Genomic DNA, 12,493 nt, shown 5'->3' with positions numbered 1-12,493 from the left:
TCTTCTCCTCTTTTTTTTTCTTCGATCTCCTCCTCTATTCCTTTCTTCTTCTCCTCTTTTTTTCTTCTTCTTCCTCTTCTTATTTTTTTATCGGGTATGTCGTTGTCGATATACCCCCCTCCCCGATAACTTTTAGTAAGTACTATTTAGAAAGTGTTTAATAGAATTAGTTAGAAAATAAATAGAACTAGTTAAACTAGTTTATTTTTAGTAAGTACTACTTTATTCTATTTATAGTAAGTGCTTAGTAGTTGAACTAGTTGATTTAATAAAACTAGTTTATTTTACTATAGAAGTAGTTTATTTTTAGCAAGAAAATTAATAGAACTAGTTTATTTTTTTAGTTAAAGCAATTATTCCCGCATCGACGTCGACGATGCCTATCCCGCATCCTCGTCGTCGACTCGGCGGAGGAGGCCGGCTTGATCAGAGGGGCCATGTCCGGGACTGGGCTCCGCCGGGCTGGTTTTGGGAGGTGCTACCTTCCGGGGGGCGTAGGTTGGTGAGGAGCCAGCCCGTCGTTGACCTGATCCTTGTTTGGTGGCGGTCACGTGGGCCAGTGACAGTGCCGAGGCTTCCGGACACCTCGGAGGTGGTACGTCACCGTGTCAGCGAGGAGGATGAGCACGTCCGTCGCTACATGGTTGCGTTGGAGGGCAGGTTCGACAATACCTGGCAGGTTTTTCAGGGATCTCACTGGAGCTATGATCCTGTGATGGTTCTTTCTCTTTGGGTGTCCACCGCCTACGCCGATACCCGTCGGGCGCTACGGTTCTAGCTGTACTAGCGATGCTATATGTATGATAGTATTCGAGGTGTATTAGTGATAATATTCGACAATGTACGGACGCATGGAGATGATGTAGTTTTGCTTATAATTGAATGCATCCTAATTTGAATACTACTTTATTTTGCGATTTGATTTTGCTTATTGAATGCTCAAATTGGAAAACTACTCCTACTTTGAATGCTAAAATTGGAGAGCACAATGCAAGGCGTATGCATATGATTAGTTGATAGCTTATAGGGTTTTTGTTTTCGCAGAAATCTAGGAGCCCCCTTCCATCATCCCCGTCGCCGTCCCCGTCACAGACCCCCTCCGACCTCGAGGTGAGACCAGCCACGAACCGGTTTTAGAAAGATAATTAAACGATATTTCGGGTTGACTTTAAGTCTGTCAAGTCTCCACCATATATGAGAGGACAAAGAATCCCGACTGTTGTTGTGGGGGTAGCTTCTCCTTCGTTCCTGTGTGTTAGATAATTTGGTGTAATGCACTCGGGAACGAAAGGAGGAGCTACCATCACCGACGGTTGCAAATGTCAGAGAGGAATCAGTGAGGGAGAGTTCCACCATATATATATATATATATACTAGTACAAATGCCTGTGCGTTGCAACGGGCGATTTTCTTTTAACATGCTTCATGTGGCATTACACAACACTTTTTATATCCTAATGGCATTTGTTAGGACCTAACTCCCGTGCGTTGCAACGGGCGAAAGATATCATAAAACCTGCTCCATGCGATAGTGCGCGTCATTTCTTACATAGAGTTCTGATAAACATCGGTAATAAGTTTATATTGTTATCGCTTTTCGAAGTATGAAGTGTGGACGTAAAGAAGAGCCACCCTAACGTACTTCATCTGATGGAATAGTAGTGGTGCATGGAATAGTCTAGTAACTTGTTTTATATTACATTTTTCAGAAAATTTCTTTATTTTTAAATAATTAAACAATTTTAAAATTTTAATCTTTTTATTAGAATTGAAACGTGTTTTGAAAATGAACATTATTTGAACATATGTTTTTTAAAGAGATTTTTCTAAAAAAATTGATCAATTTTAATGGGTTTTTAAGAAGTTAGAACAATTTTTTTTAGAATTTTGAGCATTTTTTTAAAAGCGTTAACATATTTAAAAGCGTTAATTTTTTAAAGGAAGAAGATTTGAAACACTCCTTATCTTAAATAAAAGAACATGCTTGGTGTGCTTTTAAAAAAGGATTGTTGGTGTCCATGCCATGTAGTATAAAGTTGAGAAATTCGTTAGGATGCCCTTTGATGGCGGTCCTTCAGCTTAGCACTATCATTGGATGGAAGAGGAATGGCGTAATTGTTTTTAGCAAGATATGCAAACAGTGGAATTGTTGTATACTATTTGAGAGTTTAATAACTAATCCAAACGTTTTTCATAGAATTTTCAAAAGACTTGCAAAGTAATTATTTTGCATTAAGGTGTAGTGATGCATTGAAGTGGGATTGTTTATATAAAATTTTTCTGTTATATTCGAAAGCAAACATATTTTACTTTGTTAATTATTTTTTAGAAAATGTTGATTATTTGATTTGCAAGATTATATTTTGTTCTTTTTCTTTTGCACTATTCGAACTTGGCGATCATCTTCATAAGAAAATGCGAGCTTTTCTCTATTCCCCATCACACGTAAATTTTAGATGGGTTGTTTTAAAAAAAGGTAAATTTCAAGATGCACCGTTGTAACATTCTCTCTACTCTTCACCACCCCCCCCCCCCCCCCCCCTCCCCCCCCCCCCCCCCCCCCCACATCTCCTCCCTGTCTCACCAACGACGTCGGTGACATATCCAGAGTTGAGTATCTTAATTGTCAGCAAGTCCCGATGAGCTCCAAATATCTTTTCCCTTGAGAAACATTTATTTCCACTATTTCACTCATTTTAAATTATTGTAACTGATAATGTATTCCTAAGATGCGGTAGGCATGAATTACAGTAACAACAAACAATTGCACTTCCAAGTAACTGTATCGATGCTCATTTAGAAGGAAAATTGTGCAACCGAAGCTAGCACGCATAGTTCCTGTGGCTTCTGGTCGGTTCAGCCATTAAAAAAAGGGCATCAAAAATCCCCACCGAGCAGCTTCTATGTGGACCTTATCCACATCAAAAATCCTCTCTAGCAGAGCTGCTTCTCCTTCCTTCTCTCTATCCATCCATCAGCGGCTCTGCTCTCCTTCCCCTCTCTCTCTCTCCGTGCTGCAGCCACACACGCACACGCCCACGGCGCTGCTTTCCCCCTCTCTCTTCTTCCTCCACAAGGAACCAAGCATCACTCTCTGCCTGACCGTGGCGCCAGAATCGAGCTCGGATTCGCGCGCTAAGCTCCTCCCTCCCCGCCCCTGATCCCCTCTTCCTTTGGCGTTCGTTCCATTGACCCCATCTCTCTCTTTCGATTTCCCTGGCTGTCTCGCCCGCGACCGGTGGCTGCTTCGCGTTCGTCGGTAGGTTGCGGCGCTGTTGCTGCCCGTATGGGCTCTTTCAGCTTTCTTCTCTCTCTAATCTCTGCTTTCTCCAGAGAAGGGAGTCGCCACAAGGAACACAACCAGAACACCTCGCCTTGGAGCTCGTTGCCTCCGGCAATCTCTCTGTCGGCCTCGTGCTCCTCCGCCACGAGCGCCGCCTCCTACCCGTCGTCCATCTCCTGGAGGTGCCTGTCAGGCAGGGGTTGATGCTTATCCTCGACTCTCTCTGTCAGCTCTCTCCTTCTCCAAGCCGAGGAGGATGAATGGGGCTCTCGCAGGTCGGCCGCTACGTCCGCGTTGACTGTGGGCGAGTGCGCGCGACCGACACATACGGCCCCGCCTCTGCTCCTCCTCGTTCTCTCGCCCAGGCAGCGTGCCGCCCGCGTCCTTCATGTGCTCGACGTCGTCGTCCTGCTCCCGATCGGATCGGGAGCGCCGCCGCTCGATCCCAAAAAGAATCTCTAACCGTTTTTTCTAAACATACCGAGAACTGTGGGTTGAATAGCAAAAATAGAATGGTCTTTTCTGTAAAAAGGCCACGCCGTACGAATCAGATGCGGGACAAAACCAAAAATATCACCTTGCTTTAATAGTAGGTATAGATATAGATATATATGAGAGGACGAAGAATCCCGACTATTGTTGTGGGGGTCGCTTCTCCTTCATTCCCGTGTGCTAGACATTTTGGTGTAATGCACTCGGGGATGAAAGGAGGAGCGACCATCACCAATGGTCGAATGTATACACCACGTGAGCTGAGAGTTTTCAAGAAAAGACTCGACAGACCGATAGTCAACCCGTGATGAATAATAATGATCTAACTTAGGTTTTTTAGTACATATATTTAATTGTAGACGTTTAATATTTGAATTATGAACATAGGAAATGTCGTACTCGGACGACAAAAATCTCCCGGGGGAGTGCGACTGGTGCCACGACGACCGAGGTCTGTGCGACAGGCCTCACCTGGATGAAGATCGTCGCTTCAGTATTAAGCTGGAGGAGACCTTCGATGTTGAAACGGTATGCAACGACGACAAGTGTTATTTTTTCGTAATTAAGCACGACTTCAACTATTTCAACGTGTACTTTTCATCTTTTACAATTCGACTAGCTTATCCCATGCCATGCAAGACGCTATGTCTTGGAGAGGATGGGTTTTGAAGACCATGAAAGTATGGAAACAAAGAAAATTCACCTAAGGACCCATCATGATATAGATTTTGAAGTAAATCTGTATAATTCTGAGAGCATAACCCATTTTGGTTGCAAAAATTGGGAAGCATTTTGCAAGATGTATGATTTTGATGAGGGTATGCTTGTCACCATGGATCTTGGTGATCCTGACATCGAGCAAGACAATATGGACATTTGGGTCCTTGTTGATACGCCTCCAATTCTACCGCTATGTGAGTTTCTCAAACATAGTTATTAGCTAATTTATATTGTTCATTTCAAAATAGTTGACAACTTATTTCCATTGACAGCTTATTTTGATTGTTCAAACAATGTGCGGAACATGGTAGACAGAACCTACTACACCGATGGCTCTGAATTAACTTATAAGGAGAAAACTCATCTGGTCAGATTTTGTACTGATCTTGAGAATTACAATATCTATTGTAAAACTCCTCCACATTATGGTCAATACGTGCCACTAGTGCACGTGTTGAACTACGGTAATTACTATGGAGATACCCTGGTAAGATTTCTTACTATTACAACATCCGTGCATCTTTTGCATACTTATAAACTAGTAAATCATTGCTAACTATGAAGTTATTGAAGGAAATATGCCCTAGAGGTAATAATAAAGTTATTATTTATTTCCTTATTTCATGATAAATGTTTATTATTCATGCTAGAATTGTATTAACCGGAAACATAATACATGTGTGAATACATAGACAAACAAAGTGTCACTAGTATGCCTCTACTTGACTAGCTCGTTAATCAAAGATGGTTATGTTTCCTAACCATGGACAATGAGTTGTTATTTGATTAACGGGATCACATCATTAGGTGAATGATGTGATTGACATGACCCATTCCATTAGCTTAGCACCCGATCGTTTAGTATGTTGCTATTGCTTTCTTCATGACTTATACATGTTCCTATGACTATGAGATTATGCAACTCCCGTTTGCCGGAGGAACACTTTGTGTGCTACCAAACGTCACAACGTAACTAGGTGATTATAAAGGAGCTCTACAGGTGTCTCCAAAGCTACATGTTGGGTTGGCGTATTTCGAGATTAGGATTTGTCACTCCGATTGTCGGAGAGGTATCTCTGGGCCCTCTGGTAATGCACATCACTTAAGCCTTGCAAGCATTGCAACTAATGAGTTAGTTGCGAGATGATGTATTACGGAACGAGTAAAGAGACTTGCCAGTAACGAGATTAAACTAGGTATTGGATACCGACGATCGAATCTCGAGCAAGTAACATACCGATGACAAAGGGAACAACGTATGTTGTTATGCGGTCTGACCGATAAAGATCTTCGTAGAATATGTAGGAGCCAATATGGGCATCCAGGTCCCGCTATTGGTTATTGACCGGAGATGTGTCTCAGTCATGTCTGCATTGTTCTCGAACCGTAGGGTCCGCACGCTTAACGTTACGATGACAGTTATTATGAGTTTATGCATTTTGATGTACCGAAGTTAGTTCAGAGTCCCGGATGTGATCACGGACATGACGAGGAGTCTCAAAATGGTCGAGACATAAAGATTGATATATTGGATGACTATTTTTGGACACCGAAAGGGTTCCAGAGGAGTATCGGATAAAACCGGAGCACCGGGGGGTTACCGGAACCCCCCGGGGGGGTTAATGGGCCTCATGGGCCTAATGTGGAGAAGAGGAAGGGGCTGCCAGGGCAGGCCGCGCGCCCCCTCTCCCCCTAGTCCGAATTGGACAAGGAGGGAGGGGCGGCGCCCCCCCTTTCCTATTCTCCCTCCACCTCTCCTAGTTGGACAAGGAACGGGAGGGGAGTCCTACTCCCGGTAGGAGTAGGACTCCTCCTACGCGCCACCATAGGGCCGGCCGCACCCCCTCCCCTTGGATCCTTTATATACGGGGGCAGGGGGCACCTCTAGACACACAAGTTGATCCACGTGATCGTTCCTTAGCCGTGTGCGGTGCCCCCTGCCACAATTTTCCACCTCGATCATATCGTTGTAGTGCTTAGGCGAAGCCCTGCGTCGGTAGAACATCATCATCGTCACCACGCCGTTGTGCTGACGGAACTCATCCCCGAAGCTTTGCTGGATCGGAGCCCGGGAGCGTCATCTAGCTGTACGTGTGCTAAGAACTCGGAGGTGCCGGAGTAACGGTGCTTGGATCGGTCGGATCGGGAAGACGTACGACTACTTCCTCTACGTTGCGTCAATGCTTCCGTTGCGGTCTACGAGGGTACGTAGACAACACTCTCCCCTCTCGTTGCTATGCATCACCATGATCTTGCGTGTGCGTAGGAATTTTTTTGAAATTACTGCGTTTCCCAACAGTGGCATCCGAGCCTAGGTTTTATGTGTTGATGTTATATGCACGAGTAGAACACAAGTGAGTTGTGGGCGATATAAGTCATACTGCCTACCAGCATGTCATACTTTGGTTCGGCGGTATTGTTGGATGAAGCGGCCCGGACCGACATTACGCGTACGCTTACGCGAGACCGGTTCTCCCGACGTGCTTTGCACATAGGTGGCTTGCGGGTGACAGTTTCTCCAACTTTAGCTGAACCGAGTGTGGCTACGCCCGGTCCTTGCGAAGGTTAAAACAGCACCAACTTGACAAACTATCGTTGTGGTTTTGATGCGTAGGTGAGATTGGTTCTTGCTTAAGCCCGTAGCAGCCACGTAAAACTTGCAACAACAAAGTAGAGGACGTCTAACTTGTTTTTGCAGGGTATGTTGTGATGTGATATGGTCAAGACATGATGCTGAATTTTATTGTATGAGATGATCATGTTTTGTAACCGAGTTATCGGCAACTGGCAGGAGCCATATGGTTGTCGCTTTATTGTATGCAATGCAATCGCGCTGTAATGCTTTACTTTATCACTAAGCGGTAGCGATAGTCGTGGAAGCATAAGATTGGCGAGACGACAACGATGCTACGATGGAGATCAAGGTGTCGCGCCGGTGACGATGGTGATCATGACGGTGCTTCGGAGATGGAGATCACAGGCACAAGATGATGATGGCCATATCATATCACTTATATTGATTGCATGTGATGTTTATCTTTTATGCATCTTATCTTGCTTTGATTGACGGTAGCATTATAAGATGATCTCTCACTAATTATCAAGAAGTGTTTTCCCTGAGTATGCACCGTTGTGAAAGTTCTTTGTGCTGAGACACCACGTGATGATCGGGTGTGATAGGCTCTACGTTCAAATACAACGGGTGCAAAACAGTTGCACACGCGGAATACTCAGGTTATACTTGACGAGCCAAGCATATACAGATATGGCCTTGGAACACGGAGACCGAAAGGTCGAGCGTGAATCATATAGTAGATATGATCAACATAGTGATGTTCACCAATAAAACTACTCCATCTCACGTGATGATCGGACATGGTTTAGTTGATTTGGATCACGTGATCACTTAGAGGATTAGAGGGATGTCTATCTAAGTGGGAGTTCTTAAGTAATTTGATTAATTGAACTTAAATTTTTCATGAACTTAGTACCTGATAGTATCTTGCTTGTTTATGTTTGATTGTAGATAGATGGCTCGTGCTGTTGTTCCGTTGAATTTTAATGCGTTCCTTGAGAAAGCAAAGTTGAAAGATGATGGTAGCAATTACACGGACTGGGTCCGTAACTTGAGGATTATCCTCATTGCTGCACAGAAGAATTACGTCCTGGAAGCACCGCTGGGTGCCAGGCCTGCTGCTGGAGCAACACCAGATGTTATGAACGTCTGGCAAAGCAAAGCTGATGACTACTCGATAGTTCAATGTGCCATGCTTTACGGCTTAGAATCGGGACTTCAACGACGTTTTGAACGTCATGGAGCATATGAGATGTTCCAGGAGTTGAAATTAATATTTCAAGCAAATGCCCGGATTGAGAGATATGAAGTCTCCAATAAGTTCTATAGCTGCAAGATGGAGGAGAACAGTTCTGTCAGTGAGCATATACTCAAAATGTCTGGGTATAATAATCACTTGATTCAGATGGGAGTTAATCTTCCAGATGATTGCGTCATTGACAGAATTCTCCAATCACTGCCACCAAGCTACAAGAGCTTCGTGAAGAACTATAATATGCAAGGGATGAACAAGACTATTCCCGAGCTCTTCGCAATGCTGAAAGCTGCGGAGGTAGAAATAAAAAAGGAGCATCAAGTGTTGATGGTCAACAAGACCACTAGTTTCAAGAAAAAGGGCAAAGGGAAGAAGAAGGGGAACTTCAAGAAGAACGGCAAGCAAGTTGCTGCTCAAGAGAAGAAACCCAAGTCTGGACCTAAGCCTGAAACTGAGTGCTTCTACTGCAAGCAGACTGGTCACTGGAAGTGGAACTGCCCCAAGTATTTGGCGGATAAGAAGGATGGCAAGGTGAACAAAGGTATATGTGATATACATGTTATTGATGTGTACCTTACTAATGCTCGAAGTAGCACCTGGGTATTTGATACTAGTTCTGTTGCTAATATTTGCAACTTGAAACAGGGACTACGGATTGAGCGAAGATTGTCTAAGGACGAGGTGACGATGCGCGTGGGAAACGGTTCCAAAGTCGATGTGATCGCGGTCGGCACGCTACCTCTACATCTACCTTCGGGATTAGTATTAGACCTAAATAATTGTTATTTGGTGCCAGCGTTGAGCATGAACATTATATCTGGATCTTGTTTAATGCGAGACGGTTATTCATTTAAATCAGAGAATAATGGTTGTTCTATTTATATGAGTAATATCTTTTATGGTCATGCACCCTTGAAGAGTGGTCTATTCTTGTTGAATCTCGATAGTATTGATACACATATTCATAATGTAGAAGCCAAAAGATGCAGAGTTGATAATGATAGTGCAACTTATTTGTGGCACTGCCGTTTAGGTCATATCGGTGTAAAGCGCATGAAGAAACTCCATACCGATGGACTTTTGGAACCACTTGATTATGAATCACTTGGTACTTGCGAACCGTGCCTCATGGGCAAGATGACTAAAACACCGTTCTCTGGTACTATGGAGAGAGCAATAGATTTGTTGGAAATCATACATACAGATGTATGTGGTCCGATGAATGTTGAGGCTCGTGGCGGATATCGTTATTTTCTCACCTTCACAGATGACTTAAGCAGATATGGGTATATCTACTTAATGAAACATAAGTCTGAAACATTTGAAAAGTTCAAAGAATTTCATAGTGAAGTTGAAAATCATCGTAACAAGAAGATAAAATTTCTACGATCTGATCGTGGAGGAGAATATTTGAGTTACGAGTTTGGTGTACATTTGAAAAATTGTGGAATAGTTTCGCAACTCACGCCACCCGGAACACCACAGCGTAATGGTGTGTCCGAACGTCGTAATCGTACTTTACTAGATATGGTACGATCTATGATGTCTCTTACTGATTTACCGCTATCGTTTTGATGATACGCTCTAGAGACGGCCGCATTCACGTTAAATAGGGCACCATCAAAATCCATTGAGACGACGCCTTATGAACTGTGGTTTGGCAAGAAACCGAAGTTGTCGTTTCTGAAAGTTTGGGGCTGCGATGCTTATGTGAAAAAGCTTCAACCTGATAAGCTCGAACCCAAATCGGAGAAATGTGTCTTCATAGGATATCCAAAGGAAACTATTGGATACACCTTCTATCACAGATCCGAAGGCAAGACTTTTGTTGCTAAATTCGGAAACTTTCTGGAGAAGGAGTTTCTCTCGAAAGAAGTAAGTGGGAGGAAAGTAGAACTTGACGAGGTAACTGTACCTGCTCCCTTATTGGAAAGTAGTACATCACAGAAAACTATTTCTGCGACACTTACACCAATAAGTGAGGAAGCTAATGATAATGATCATGAAACTTCAGGACAAGATACTACTGAACCTCGTAGATCAACCAGAGTGAGATCCACACCAGAGTGGTACGGTAATCCAGTTCTGGAAGTCATGCTACTAGATCATGATGAACCTACGAACTATGAAGAAGCGATGGTGAGCCCAGATTCCACAAAATGGCTTGAAGCCATGAAATCTGAGATGGGATCCATGTATGAGAACAAAGTATGGACTTTGGTTGACTTGCCCGATGATCGGCAAGCAATTGAGAATAAATGGATCTTCAAGAAGAAGACTGATGCTGACGGTAATATTACTGTCTACAAAGCTCGACTTGTCGCAAAAGGTTTTCGACAAGTTCAAGGGGTTGACTACGATGAGACCTTCTCACCCGTAGCGATGCTTAAGTCTGTCCGAATCATGTTAGAAATTGCCGCATTTTATGATTATGAAATTTGGCAGATGGATGTCAAAACTGCATTCCTGAATGGATTTCTGGAAGAAGAGTTGTATATGATGCAACCGGAAGGTTTTGTAGATCCAAAGGGAGCTAACAAAGTATGCAAGCTCCAGCGATCCATTTATGGACTGGTGCAAGCCTCTCGGAGTTGGAATAGTGTGATCAAAGCATTTGGTTTTATACAGACTTTCGGAGAAGCCTGTATTTACAAGAAAGTGAGTGGGAGCTCTGTAGCATTTCTGATATTATATGTGGATGACATATTACTGATTGGAAATGATATAGAATTTCTGGATAGCATAAAGGGATACTTGAATAAGAGTTTTTCAATGAAAGACCTCGGTGAAGCTGCTTACATATTAGGCATAAAGATCTATAGAGATAGATCAAGACGCCTAATTGGACTTTCACAAATCACATACCTTGACAAGATTTTGAAAAAGTTCAAAATGGATCAAGCAAAGAAAGGGATCTTGCCTGTGTTACAAGGTGTGAAGTTGAGTCAGACTCAATGCCCGACCATTGCAGAAGATAGAGAGAAAATGAAAGATGTTCCCTATGCTTCAGCCATAGACTCAATGCCTTGCTATAAGCTTAGCAGGGAGGTACCAAAGTAATCCAGGAGTGGATCACTGGACAGCGGTCAAGAACATCCTGAAATACCTGAAAAGGACTAAGGATATGTTTCTCGTATATGGAGGTGACAAAGAGCTCATCGTAAAAGGTTACGTTGATGCAAGCTTTGACACTGATCCGGACGATTCTAAATCGCAAACCGGATACGTGTTTACATTAAACGGTGGAGCTGTCAGTTGGTGCAGTTCTAAACAAAGCGTCGTAGCGGGATCTACATGTGAAGCGAAGTACATAGCTGCTTCGGAAGCAGCAAATGAAGGAGTCTGGATGAAGGAGTTCATATCCGATCTAGGTGTCATACCTAGTGCATCGGGTCCAATGAAAATCTTTTGTGACAATACTGGTGCAATTGCCTTGGCAAAGGAATCCAGATTTCACAAGAGAACCAAGCACATCAAGAGACGCTTCAATTCCATCCGGGATCTAGTCCAGGTGGGAGACATAGAGATTTGCAAGATACATACGGATCTGAATGTTGCAGACCCATTGACTAAGCCTCTTCCACGAGCAAAACATGATCAGCACCAAGACTCCATGGGTGTTAGAATCATTACTGTGTAATCTAGATTATTGACTCTAGTGCAAGTGGGATACTGAAGGAAATATGCCCTAGAGGCAATAATAAAGTTATTATTTATTTCCTTATATCATGATAAATGTTTATTATTCATTCTAGAATTGTATTAACTGGAAACATAATACATGTGTGAATACATAGACAAACTTAGTGTCACTAGTATGCCTCTACTTGACTAGCTCGTTAATCAAAGATGGTTATGTTTCCTAACCATGAACAAAGAGTTGTTATTTGATTAATGGGATCACATCATTAAGTGAATGATCTGATTGACATGACCCATTCCATTAGCTTAGCACCCGATCGTTTAGTATGTTGCTATTGCTTTCTTCATGACTTATACATGTTCCTATGACTATGAGATTATGCAACTCCCGTTTGCCGGAGGAACACTTTGTGTGCTACCAAACATCACAACGTAACTGGGTGATTATAAAGGAGCTCTACAGGTGTCTCCAAAGGTAGATGTTGGGTTGGCGTATTTCGAGAATAGGATTTGTCACTCCGATTGT

At 43.0% G+C, this 12,493-nt stretch overlaps 1 long non-coding RNA gene across 1 annotated transcript; it reads left to right on the top strand.

Annotated features, from left to right (window-relative positions):
* Positions 1 to 2,959: 2,959 nt before the first annotated feature.
* On the top strand, positions 2,960 to 4,054 carry LOC125540736. Its single transcript, XR_007297372.1, has 2 exons — positions 2,960 to 3,259; positions 3,334 to 4,054. It is a non-coding gene; the product is annotated as an uncharacterized LOC125540736 (long non-coding RNA).
* The last annotated feature ends 8,439 nt before the right edge of the window (positions 4,055 to 12,493 follow it).

The sequence above is a fragment of the Triticum urartu genome, chromosome 2 (genome assembly GCF_003073215.2).
Source record: "Triticum urartu cultivar G1812 chromosome 2, Tu2.1, whole genome shotgun sequence".
Classification (NCBI taxonomy): Eukaryota; Viridiplantae; Streptophyta; class Magnoliopsida; order Poales; family Poaceae; genus Triticum; species Triticum urartu.
Note: the sequence above shows the minus strand (reverse complement) of the source record. Positions and strands in the feature narration are given on the sequence as shown.